Genomic DNA, 13,525 nt, shown 5'->3' on the forward strand with positions numbered 1-13,525 from the left:
AAACAAAGTAGGTATTAAATCTTTTAATGGAATATGAAAAAGAATATGTATATATGTATAACTGAATCACTTTATGGTACAGCAGAAATTATACATCAACTGTGCTTCAGTAAAATTTTTAAAAAAAATAAAAAACAAAACACATAATGAAATAGAAGTAGCAATTAAACTTCTCCCCTTAAATAATGCCTATGGATTCTTATACCATTAGAATTTAATTCAGCATGCCTTCTTTACTTCTTCAAGCAGCAGCTGACATATTAATAATTGCTCATATTTGGATTGACTTCTACTACTTGAAAAGCTTACACAATCACTGTTTCATGTGTCGTCTGGAGAAGCATCCCTGATGGAAAGCAAGAATTATTATCACTACATTTTTGAAGTACAGAAAGTGAAACTCAGAACGCTGTTCCGCCTCGTGCAACGGTAACGAGCTGAGCTGGAGAAGGAAACGTGGCTTTAGTCCCTCTCCCGGTCTGTTCCTCTCCCCTCTTCCAGCTCCACGTCTGCTTACGGTTAGACGAGCCTCTTCTTTGTTGGAACAGGTCCGTTTGGAGAACAATCATAATTCTCTGTTCTTAACATCCATAGAGACGCTGGCTGCCAGTCAGGCTGCCCGTGTGATTTAATTTTTACATTTAAACCATTCTCTAGAATTTTTTTAAAACCATGTGAAAAGCTTTGAACAAGCAAACCTAGTAGTGTGGTGTTCCTCCACCGTTAAATGAAGGTTTTGAGAGCCTGGTATTTAAAACTATATTTATCCGATTCATCTTATGTTATCCCACCCAGCAGTGCTAGCAACATGGAAGATTTTTATTTAGTATTTTTGATTCTCACCTGAGAATGCGTACCTATTAAATTTGTATCTTGTAATGCATTTCTAAGCCAGATCACCTGATACAACCAAGAAACCCAGCACTCATTAGGCCAGTTCTGGTATCATAATCAAGAGGAAAATTATCATCAATATTGGTCAAAATTATGCCTTCACTAGGGCTAAAAGAAGCAACAAGAATGTAACTTCCCATGAGAGGCACTTGTTATGAAGAAAAAATAAAGGCTTTTAAACGTATTGTACTTTCTTGTTATTTGTTGTTTAGTCGCTAAGTTGTGTCCGATTCTTTTGTGACCGCTTGGACTGTAGCCCACCAGGCTCTTCTGTCCATGGAATTCTCCAGGCAAGAATAGTGGAGTGGGCTATCATTTCCTTCTCCAGGGGATCTTCCCAACACAGGGATTGAGCCCAGCTCTCCTGCATTGCAGGCGGATTCTTTAAGGTCTGAGCAACCAGGGAAATCCTTTCTTGTTATTGCAGTTTCTTAAATTCATTCCATATCTATAACATTTAGATAATACTTTTCTTTCTAGGATTGATATAAGAACTAATAATAATAGAAAGTATGTATTAAGAGGGCTTCCCTGGTGGCTCAGACAGTAAAGAATCTGATTGCAATGCAGGAAACCTGGGTTCAATCCCTGGGTAGGGAAGATCTGTTGGAGAAGGAGCTAGCTATCCACTCCAATATTCTTGCCTTGAGAATTCCATGGACAGAGAAGCCTCAGGACCACTTCTTGTAGTACTAATAATCTATGAGATATTAGTGTTCCTGTGTTACAAGCTAGAATGTTAGGGTTTAGAAAATCAGGATTCAAATCCAGAAAGTGCAACTTGGAGTTTAACCACAAGTCTCTCTGCCCTCTGTGAGGTGATTATACTGACACAGAATAAAACCATCAATACAGGTGATACCACAAGAGGAAAAAAAAGTCAAGTGGGAGAATTCTATGAAAATGTGAAGTCCTTATCCAGAGAACAGAAAGTTCTTTTTTTCCCCCCTTTTTTATTATTGAGCCCTTTGTCTATCATTGTATGAAAAAGGAAACAAGGATTTCTTGTCATGAGTCTAAAGGGTCCCAGATCTGCACGGCTGAAATGAAATTACTCAAGGAGATGGGCTAGCCTAGAGCCCAGACAGTCAGCACCCAATAGGCATGGTCCTTTCTTCTCTTCGCAGTGGCCATGCTCCACCCCATAACCGCTCCACTCTTACTCAGAAACAAGCAATTCCACACCATGAGCATTTTTTCTTTTTATTTTGAAGAGTTAATTCTAATAGATTTAATCTACGTTTTAAGAAGAATTTGCCAAATCCCATCTCAGCATAGGTATGTGGCGTCCCTCACCAGAACAAAGATGCTGCTGCTGCTGCTAAGTCGCTTCAGTCATGTCCGACTCTGTGCGACCCCATAGATGGCAGCCCACCAGGCTCCCCCATCCCTGGGATTCTCCAGGCAAGAACACTGGAGTGGGTTGCCATTTCCTTCTCCGATGCATGAAAGTGAAAAGTGAAAGTGAAGTCGCTCAGTCGTGTCCGACTCTTAGCAACCCCATGGACTGCACCCTACCAGGCTCCTCCGTCCATGGGATTTTCTAGGCAAGAGTACTGGAGTGGGGTGCCATTGCCTTCTCCAGACTGAGCAGTTAAGCACGTGCAAATCAGTTGGAGGTTAATAGGTCTGTGCATTTTAGGTACAGCATTCTCTAAATCATGACAGCCTCACTTGGCTCACTTTGCATTTTTATATTACCTGCCTGAACTCTAAGTTTGGCTGTAAGATCCCTGCTAACCCATGCTTTCTTGGCCATATCGATGTCAGTAGATTCCTTCACCTTTTAAATTTTGCTGAGGAGTACTCTGGGAGGAGAAGTACACTAGTTTATAAAAGTTTCATAACAAACTATATGATAGATACTATCTCTATTTTTTCTGATGGAGAAACTGAGGTTAACAGATAAGGGCTGCACAAAATTATTCAACTAGGTCCACGGCTAAATGAGGACTCCAACCTGGTTTTCTGACCCCAAGCCCAGCCTCATCTCCATTTAAGCATAATTCCTCTTGACCACAGAAGCTTGTGTCAAGACATTTGGTGACAAGAACCAAATGACTGCAAGAATCAACACATACACTAAAATACAATTTATGCTTAGAAATTAACAAGCAAACATGTTATGTAAAGCTAAGGAGGACTTCGGTCTTCCTTGACAATGAGTGAGCTGAGGCTTTGCACAACGGCAGAGAGAAACACGGGGTTGGGAGCTGGGAGGCAGGGAGGCAGACCCCTCCCAGACACTCACTCACCTGGTCACTCTGAGACCGGCCTGGGGCCTGGGGCCCTTTGCCACCAGGCTACAGTTCTCGCACCTGAGCACACCTCTCCTTGAGCGACACCATACAAAGAAGCTGTGTGGGACTATAACCTGCGTGCATGCCCAGCTGGGGCAAATTTTGGACCCAAAAGATACAAAGAGACCAAAATACCCAACTGCCACTTTTGAGGAACCTGGGGTCAAAAACAGGGTGTTGGGAGCAAAAGCAGGATACTGACATGCCCCCTGCACCCAGCACCATCTAAGGGGTGGGCAGAAACAAGCTGGCCCTCTGGCCCAACCCCTGGGCAACCCTACCTTCACCTCTACTTTCACCTGCGGGAAGTGAGCAAGCAAGGGAACCCGTCGATTGTTCTGGCTCCTCCCTGCTTGTTGGGGCAGGGGCCCCAACCAGCCTAGCGTGAGTGTCTTGTCTGGCCTCTAGCCAGTTTCTATTAACTGGGGGAGGCCAAGAACTCTAAATGGTAACAGCATGAAAGTGAAGTGGGATGAAGTGAAGTGAAAGTCGCTCAGTCGTGTCCGACTCTTTGAAACCCCATGGACTATACAGTCCGTGGAATTCTCCAGGCCAGAACAGTGGAGTGGGTAGCCTTTCCCTTCTCCAGGGGATCTTCCCAACCTTCCGCATTGCAGGCCCATTCTTTACCAGCTGAAAAGGTCTCCTGCTTATTCCATGCCTCTGTATGTACTCAGCATTTTGTAACAGTCTTCAGACCTAAGTGGCAGCATCCTCTGTTCAGAGGCAATCAGCTCTGTCAGTCTGCAACCCCTAAATTTTCTCTTCCTTCTCCCTTCTCCCTCTTTTCCCCCAAGTCTGCCTTTTCTGACCTGAACATTTTCCCTGGCCTTTCTGTCATAAGTCTATTTTGTCCATCTGAAGTAGAGCATCTATGGAAAGTATTTAGAGATGGATACAGAGAAAGCATTTATAATAGAGAACAAACTGTATCTAGGTGAAAAGTGTTTCTATGGGCCATTTGCTGTAATACATACCTTTTAAAGCAGATTCATCATATTCTTATGGAATAACAAATAAAACTCATTATTATTAACAAAATACTCATTTTAAAGGTTGCTTTACAAATCTATATAATTGCATTGGTGATTTCAGCATTTGAACATATAAATGGGCAGAAGCATAACACAGTGAAGGTCTGAAATGGGTACATTCATTAACCATACATATTAAGTCGTATCTCACAAACACTGAGCCTTTCATATCAGGGTTCCTGGTTCCTTCAAAGATGTAGGTGAAACTAGCAGTACTCAGCCACCATGTATGTTAAGTACAGTATTTTTTCATGATTGATATTCTTCAGTTCTGCAAATGGTTTAGTAGAATGACTGACTGTAGTTGAAACTCAACTATATTGCTTAACCAAATATGTTTTTTCCTTCACAAAACAGCACAATTTGCGGTTATATTCCACAATAACATAAATGACCCAGGCTCTTTCTTGCTTTCACCTTTAGGGCCACAAAATAGGTGCTTCACCTCCAGGCTCTCAACCAATTTCCAGGCAGGAAGAATAAGAAGAGAAATCACAATGAAAAAGGGTGTAGCACTTACTCAAAAAACAAACAAAAAAACCACAACTGCAACCTGCACAGAAACTTCCCATTTATAACTTTCACTTACATATTAGTGGCAGAAATTGTATCAGATAGTCTTCATATTGCAAAGCAGTCCAGGAAATACAGTTCTTCAACTGGGCATATTGTCTCCTTGCTATGCTCTGCTTAGTCACTCAGTCATGTCTGACTCTTTGCGACCCCACGGACTGTAGCCTTCCAGGCTCCTCTGTCCATGGGATTCTCCAGGCAAGAATACTCCAGGCAAGAATCCTCCAGGGGATCTTCTCCGCCCAGGGATCAAACCCAGGTGTCCTGCATTGCAGACGGATTCTTTACCGTCTGAGCCACCAGGGAAATCCAAGAATACTGGAGGGGTAGCCTATCCCTTCTCCAGGGGATCTTCTTGAGCCAGGAATTGAACCAGGGTCTCCTGCATTGCAGGCAGATTCTTTACCAGCTGAGCTACCAGGGAAGCCCACTGTCTCCTTAAAGGAAATCTAAGTTTCCTAAGCATGGAGGAAGATCGGATTTGGGTAGGCCACTTATACAGTGCTCCTTCCCTGGGCTCAGAGAACACGGTTTCCTGGAGCTCACAGTCTAGTGAATCACAAATAGCTAACAGACAGATACAACCTAGATAGTATACTCTGTGATGAAAATGTGATTCAGGTCGCTGTGTACACTCCTGAATGTGGTAAGATCCAGAGTCCATTTCCTGAATTTAGACCACATGGAAGCCACATATGGGCTTCCCAAGTGTCACTAATGGTAAAGAACTTGCCTGCCAATGCAGGAGACCCAAGAGACAAGGGTTCAATCCCTGGGTTGGGAAGATCCTCAGGGGAGGGCATAGAAACACACTCCAGTATTCCTGCCTGGAGAATACCTTGGACAGAAGACCATGGTGGGCTACAGTCTAATGGGTTGCAAAGAGTTGGACACGACTGAAGTGACTTAGCAGGCATGCACGGAAGCTATATAAACTCAGCTGGAGGACATAGTTTTTGTTTACCTATGAGGATTACAGGTGCTAGTGACTAGCTCCCCGAGCTAAGTAGCCAATCATGCCTACTTTCAGTTATTCCCTCGGCTACCCTTTGACCTCCTGGAAATCTACGAGGGAAGCCGCTGGGTTTATGGCCCTGTGTCCCTCTTCCTAGCATCACTGCTTCCAAGATCTGTAGGTGAGCAGAAAATGAATGTATTTGTTAGCGTACAAATGCAGACACGTGCAACAGAGGCTTTAAACAAAAGAGAACTTTCTCTTTCGTGGAACAAGCAGGTGGTCTAGGAGGATGGCAGTTCTGCTCCACGAAGTCAAGAGAGGACTCAGACTTTCATCTTGTTGCTCCAGTCACACTCCCTGGGTGGCACAAAAGCACTCATCTTTCAAGAAGCAGAATGTAGGAACAGAGTGAAGAAGAGATTGCCTCCTATCTTTAAGAGCCAAGAAGGAAGATGTAATTATTTATTTTCTATTGCTTTGTTGGAACTTAATTGCACAGCTACACATAACACCGAAGAAGGCTGGAAAATGTAATTTTCTTTTCAGTTACCATGTCTCAAGCTAAAAAAATGGGGTTCCTATTACTGTGAGGAAAGGACGTTGAGAGTGCTGGGAACTGACAGTGTCCACCATACTCAGCTACAAAGCTGAGGAACTCGGGATTCCCAGGGCTTTGGGCCCATAATTATTGTTTCAATGATCTACATGGTTCCATAATTATTGTTTCAATGATCTATGAGAGTGAAAGTGAAAGTGAAGTCGCTCAGTGGTGTCCGACTCTCAGCGATCCCATGGACTGTAGCCTACCAGGCTCCTCCGTCCATGGGATTTCCCAGGCAAGGGTCCTGGAGTGGGGTGCCATTGCCCTGTCCAGCCAATGATCTATATGGTCCCGTAATTACTGTTTCAATGATCTATTGCTACACAGACTGTGCCAAAATTTGGTGGCTTGAAAGAATTCATTATTTGTCATTCTTTATGTGTCAGGATTTGAACAAGTGCGTTGTTGTGTTCACAGGAGTTGTCTGGGGCTGCACAGAGCCGGCTACGGGGCTGGAGCATATGACAGTGCTACTCCTCACACCCTATTCCTGTGGCTTCAAATAATTGCTTGTATTAGTCTCAGCTTCTCCGCAGCGCAGTGAGGGGCTAGTTTCCCTGAGCTGGCCCAGAACTGGCACAGCACTTGTACCACGTTCTACTCATCAAGGCCAGCCTGGATTCAGGAGGAGCATGATCCGCTCCAATTCTGGAAGGGTGGAGAGGAATGCATGGGCAGTGAAGACTGTCTGCCACTTCTGGAAGACTATTTACCGCACTCACCAAGCGCAGTTTGGAATTTTGATTCTTCCTGCCTCTCCTTTCCCCACCCTTTATGATTTTAATAGGCAGAAGGTGGGTCCTTAAGCAATTCCCCACTGTTTTTTCGTGAATCAAGTTTTATCATCAGTAAGAAAAACAACTCTTTTAAAGCATCCACTATAAGAGGTATTGGTTTATTTAAGGTAATGTTTCTCACCTAAAAAGACCTGATAACTATATAGTTCTTTTTAACATATATTGGGGGAAAATGGCTAACATATCAAAACCAGACTTCATAAACATTGCTATGACAAAACTAAAAATAAAATCCTCTGCTCCTTTGGCAGTGTCACTCACTACGACCCCTGAGCTTCACACCACTCAACACTCCCTGGGTAGAGGGAAGACTGGTCTGCCCCGGGAGTCCCTGAGAGGCCCACCATCAGGGAGAGGGTGTGAAGGCCTTTGGTTCTGCAAGGACCAGAAAATTCTTTCTGGCATAAGGTTCTTGTGAGTTCCCAAAGCAGAAGAAAGGCCACCTCCTCAGCTTCTAGGTCATTGCTGGGCCCCAGGCAGCAGGCTGATGCTGGGCTCTGAACCCTCTGCAGCTGCCTCTGGCCCCCGTTAGGACTGTCGCCTTGATGTCTGCTGTGTTCTCAGCGTTTCCTCATCAAGCAGCTGCAGCATTTGGCTGGCATGAGCTTTTGAGCTTAGTCAACAGAGCTTCATTCCTTGGGTCAAGGTGTCCCCTACTAAAACTCCACTCCCACCTTCAGGGTCAGCCCCGGGGTCTGATAGACACGCTGGTCACAAATGTTAGCTTCTATGTACACAGCAGCATTGGTATTCTTGATATTGCAGTAGGTAGATCAACTGAGCGCTGACATTTGAGAGTTGGATCATATCTGTGGATCCTCTTGCTGAGAGGGAAAACGTGCACATACTGAGAAACTAGGGAGTTCACAGCCCCCAACCCAGGAATCCTATCCTTTAAATTCCGGCTAAAGCCCCTGGTTTTGGGGGCTGCACTAAGCCACCAATCTCTTAAGCACTGCCGTGGGTCAGTGCCTGCAGGGCTGCCCATCAGAAAGGCTCAGGCAGGTGCGTCTCCGTCTCTGAGCCTGTTACCCACCCCCACCACGCACGGCGCCCAGGGTTTGGCTGTTTCTTTCAGCACTGATAGCTTTGCCCGTTGCCAGTATTGCTGTTCTTCCAGCAGTACCCTACAGACATCTGAGCCACATTTGAATCCCCTAAATTACTCACTCAAACAATGGTCATGTCATGTCACTTCGACCTCTGGAATGAATCATTTCCTTGGTCTGGCCCTGTTTGTCTTCCAGGGTTGAGGTAACACTGCCTCCTCAGCTTGATACACACGCTGGACACTCAAACACAAGCTCACCCTGCATTCTTGTCTCCGTAAAGCTAATCTGATCACATCCTTGTCCCTAAAGCCTTCCTGCCACTCCAGGTTGGCCCTCATGAAATCGGCCCTGCTCCTTTGTACCTCTTCCTGTCCTCCCACCATCTCCCTTTAATCTCGAATGGGAGAAACCCCACTCAACTGTTTGTCGGTGGTGGTGTTCAGTTGCTTTACAAGGTTATGTTAGCTTCTGTTGTACAGCCAAGTGAATCAGCTACATATACACATATATCCCCTCTTCCTTGGATTTCCTTCCCATTTGGTCACTGCAGAGCACTGAGCAGGGTCCCCTGTGCTACACAGTCGGTTCTCATCGGTCACCTATTTTATACATCGTAGTGCACATATGGGGCTTCCCAGATGGCTCCGGGGTATAGAATTTGCCTGCTATTGCAGAAGATGGAGGTTTGAGCACTGAGCAGGGTCCCCTGTGCTACACAGTCGGTTCTCATCGGTCACCTATTTTATACATCGTAGTGCACATATGGGGCTTCCCAGATGGCTCCGGGGTATAGAATTTGCCTGCTATTGCAGAAGATGGAGGTTTGATCCCTGGGTCAGGAAGGTCCCCTGGAGAAGGAAATGGCAACCCCACTCCAGTACTCTTGCCTCGAAAATCCCATGGACAGAGGAGCCTGGCGGGCTACAGTCCATGGGGTCGAAGTCGGACATGGCTGAGTGACTAAAGAACAAAACCAGTGGATATACGTCAGTCCCCATCTCCCAGTTCACCCCACCCCCTCCACCCCCTCACCCCCACTCAACTTGAAGTCTCTGGGTCTTTGCTCCATTTATTCCTTGCCCATGTTCCATTCTGGAAGGTCTACTGAGGACATTTCCTTTCATGTGTAAAAGCTTTCACATGTGTTTCTCTATCCCACTTCATTTGTACCATTGTTTTTAATTCATGTCTGTCTCCCTCATTGAGCTACGAACTTAAGCACAAAGACCGCATCTGTTTTTTTTTTTAAATGGTGAGCAACTAGAACAGTGCTTGGTGCTATGCTGTTATTTGAAAGGATGCAGACACGGAAAAAGAGGAAGTGCAGCTCATCCCAGCCCTCCCCCACTCCCCACCCCTCACCAGGAGCACCCTCCTCTGTGTGAGGGGAACGCCCATCTACCTGCAGAGCTCAGGCACACTCACCCACGCGGCCCTCTCTGTAGACACCCTAGTCGTGTGTTCCTTGTCATCACCTCTGCCGTCTCCTCATTCACAACAGTGCCCCTCCTCTGCGCTCGCACAGTACACAGCACTCCACCTTTTCAACATTTCCTCATATTACATTTCATTGATTTTTATGTATCTATTATCCCAATATACCATGGTCCTCTTGAAAGGAAGAATGTCTAATTTACTCGGGCTCTCCAATAATTTGCATAGGTCCTGGTGCTCAGTGACTGTCTTTTGAGACTTGTCTAAATTCTCACTTTTCTGTTTTCCTTTGTGAAGCCCTGACAAACGGTGAGTCATACAGATGCACTTAAACACTAGGACGGGAAGCTGTGCTTTGAGTTCAGTCCTTGAAGCGTTAGTGATAAAACTACTTTTGAAAAAGCTCTGCATCAATTTTTGTGACTTCTTCCAAGGGGTCCTATCTTTGGCCTTTAGAATAATAAGACATAAGCTCTGTCTCTTCTTGTCCTTAGATCTCCCTGAAAGCCTCATCAAAATTTCGATAAATCAGTGCTTTTCAAGTGCAGCGTTTATACAAATGCACTTGAAATCTTATTACAATCAGATGCTGCTTCAGAAAGCCTGAGAGTCTACATCTCTAAACAGCTCTTGGATGGTTTCAAGGTGACACGTGGAGTAGCAGCACTCTGGTCTAAAACAATTTTCACAGAACAGGGCTTGCATCCTCTCACCACCTTCAGCTTTCTTCTGGTAAGGGCTGAGTTTGCCAAAGACCTCTTTCAAACGCGGTGGTGTATGAGTTGTTACCACACCCCACTTGTCGCTCTTGGTGGTTCAGCTGTATAGAATCTGCCTGCAATGTAGGAATGCACACGAGACCGGGTTGGATCCCTGGGTCAAGACGATCTCCTGGAAGAGGAAATGGCAACCCACTCCAGTATTGTTGCCTAGGAAATCAAATGGACAGAGAAACCTGGTGGGCTACAGTCCATGGGGTTGTGAAAGAGTCAGACATGACTTAGTGACTAAACAACAACATTCTGATTGTAAACAGTATTGGATTTCAAAGCAGACACGTGGGCTTGAGTCCAAGCTACCACTATCAACTATCTGACCTTTGGTAAGTTGGAGAAAAAAACCTTTTAGTCTCAGTTTTCTTAAAAAAAAAGACATCCAATGGCTATGTCTAGCAGTAGGAAGTTTCAGAGGATCATGTGACAGTACGGATTTTTGGTTATGTACCATGTTTTTGGTGCCATTGTTTAACGTCTATTATTACAATTTAAGGTTTCACTGGTTCTTTTGCCATTTACATCAGAAAGTTGCAAAATCATCATATGCCTAATTTAATAATAATTATTATCCAGTTAATATCTACTAGGTACAAGGCATTGAGCTAGATATTTTATATCTACTTTTCAAAAATTCTTGCACACTGAAAATAATTTTTTTTCTTCCTTTTATAATAGCCAATGCTGGTGAATATTATCTTTTGCTTTCCCATTGCATGTGTACCCATCCGGGAAGACACCCTTCACCAGAGGATATCCTTTCCAGATAAAGTTAAGACTATTCAAAGGTCAAAGCATATAAGAAATTGTTCTCCCCACACATCTAAAAATTAGTGGTCAGATCACAGCAGAGGATTCCAGGAGTCCACTGAAAACATGCTGACACGGCCCTCAGTTTTCTAATTAGTGATATGAGAGATTTGGACTCATTTCTAAATCTTGCTCTCAAAAGCCTCAAGGATTCTAGATGTCAAAGGCTGGGGGCCTGGATGGGGGAACACCTGGAGATGTACACACTAGCAGCTGGGCTCACGTGTTTACATACTGGGTTCCAAGCATAAATTATTGAAGAAATATTTCTGCTTTTGTTGCTCCAAAAATGTTTGAGAGACATTTGAACTGTAGTTGCTAAGGTAACATACAATGCACTCCATCTGTGAAAAGTAAGCTTGTCTGTAGATACGTGACTTAGTGGTATCAAAATCCATGATGAGTATTGGGAAATACATGTTGTTATTTTCCTTTCTGTAGCCCAGGCTGACCCAGGGAATCTTCTTTAGTAGACTGGCTCCTGGTAATTTGGAAAGGTAGAAAGTTTCAGGTAACTTATTTCTATCAACCAGCAGAGCCCTGCTGAATGCCATGCTTGGCTCATTGACATGAAACACCCAGAAACAGCATTTGTAAGTAAGTATTCAATCAGTATTTCGGGAACTTGTGTTCCTAAGGGTGTCCCATTTGAAGAGGTTTCAAATGTTCTCATCTACATTGTCTTTTTTTAATAAGAAGAACTGCTGTGTTTTTCAGTTTTAAGGACTCAACTTCTCTGGCCCAAGAAATTCAATTGCAAGTTTAGCATAGCTTAATTTTCAAATTTTGGAGTTATTTTGTATGGAATGGTTTAGAAAATTGAGCACTTTCACATCACCGCCAAATCATCCAGCTTAATTCAAGTATTTACAGGTCTATCAGAAGATCAGAGACATTACTGTGCCAGCAAAGGTCTCTCTAGTCAAAGCTATGGTTTTTCCAGTAGTCATGTATGGATGTGAAAATGAAAGTGAAAGTCACTCAGTCATGTCTGACTCTTTGCGACCCCATGGACTGTATAGTCCATGGAATTCTCCAGGCCAGAATATTGGAGTAGGTAGCCTTTCCCTTCTCAGAAGATCAAGTCTTGTATAATCTCTACACTTAAGAACATTATATAATGTTCATGAGGAACAGTATGTTTTCTCCATCAATATATAAATAACTCCAGGGTAGAACCATGCATTTAGAGGATGTTAAAGAATGAATCCCATTATTCCTGGGCGAGGAGACATAGACACAAAAGCAACACGAGTGGATTCTCTAAACTCTAGAAAAGTTTATCAGTGGATTCATTCATTTAATGAAAGGGGCTGACCCTACTGTAGACCAAGCTCTGATCTAGTGACTGGATTCAGTGATAAAGAGGCAACATGTCCCACACGCAGATCCCAATTTAGAAGCAGGAAACAAGTAAAAGTATGTCTTGAACAAAAGCAACTTAAATTCCACAAAGGAAATAAGGTACCCCCAGTTCATGTCACTATCTTGTGGCTACTTTCTGTTTTTTTTAGTTTTTTACATTATTAACTAAACTTTAGATTTTCTTTGGACATCATCAGTTCTTCCATTTATATCTTCTTTCCTTTCTGGAATGCAATGCAGGGGTCTAGTCTTCCAAGTTTCCTCTGATCTGTGACTCTTTCTCAGTACTATCTTATTTTTCAAGACTTTGACAATCTCGAGACATACTGACCTAGTATCCATCCTGTAAAATGTTCCCCATCTGGATGTGTCTGACATTTTTCTGATGATTAGACTGGAGTTATGGGTTTTAGGAAAGAAAACCACAGAGGTGATATGCTGTTCTCATCACATCGTCTTACAGGTTACAAGACAACCACACAATATCCATGATGATAATTTTTAATCACTTGGTAAAGATCTTGTCTGCCAGCCTTCTCCTCTGAAAAGGTACAATAATTTTTCTGAACTCTATTTTTAGAAGTAAGCTTACCCATCCTCAAGTGGGGAAGGGCTTAACTCAAATCCCTAGGGGAAAAAATGATAAAATGCCAATTGTTATTTGAAATTCTTCTCTACAGAATATTTGTCTCTTCTCTATTTTACATTTATTTACATAAATGAAATTTATTGCTATTTCCTTTTATCAGTGTGGTTATGGACATTTTACACTTCAGGTTATAATCCAATTAGCCAATGCTACATGACTTATTTTGATGCTTAAATCATTCCAGATTTGCCTGTTAAGAGCTATATATAAGCTATATAATACCTTTTAAAAAAATTATTTCTAAAATATTAGTTATAAGGAATTCCATCTAGGTCAGTTCCTTCT

This window comes from Giraffa tippelskirchi, chromosome 11 (genome assembly GCF_054371585.1).
Source record: "Giraffa tippelskirchi isolate mGirTip1 chromosome 11, T2T-mGirTip1v1.2.pri, whole genome shotgun sequence".
NCBI classification, from domain to species: Eukaryota; Metazoa; Chordata; class Mammalia; order Artiodactyla; family Giraffidae; genus Giraffa; species Giraffa tippelskirchi.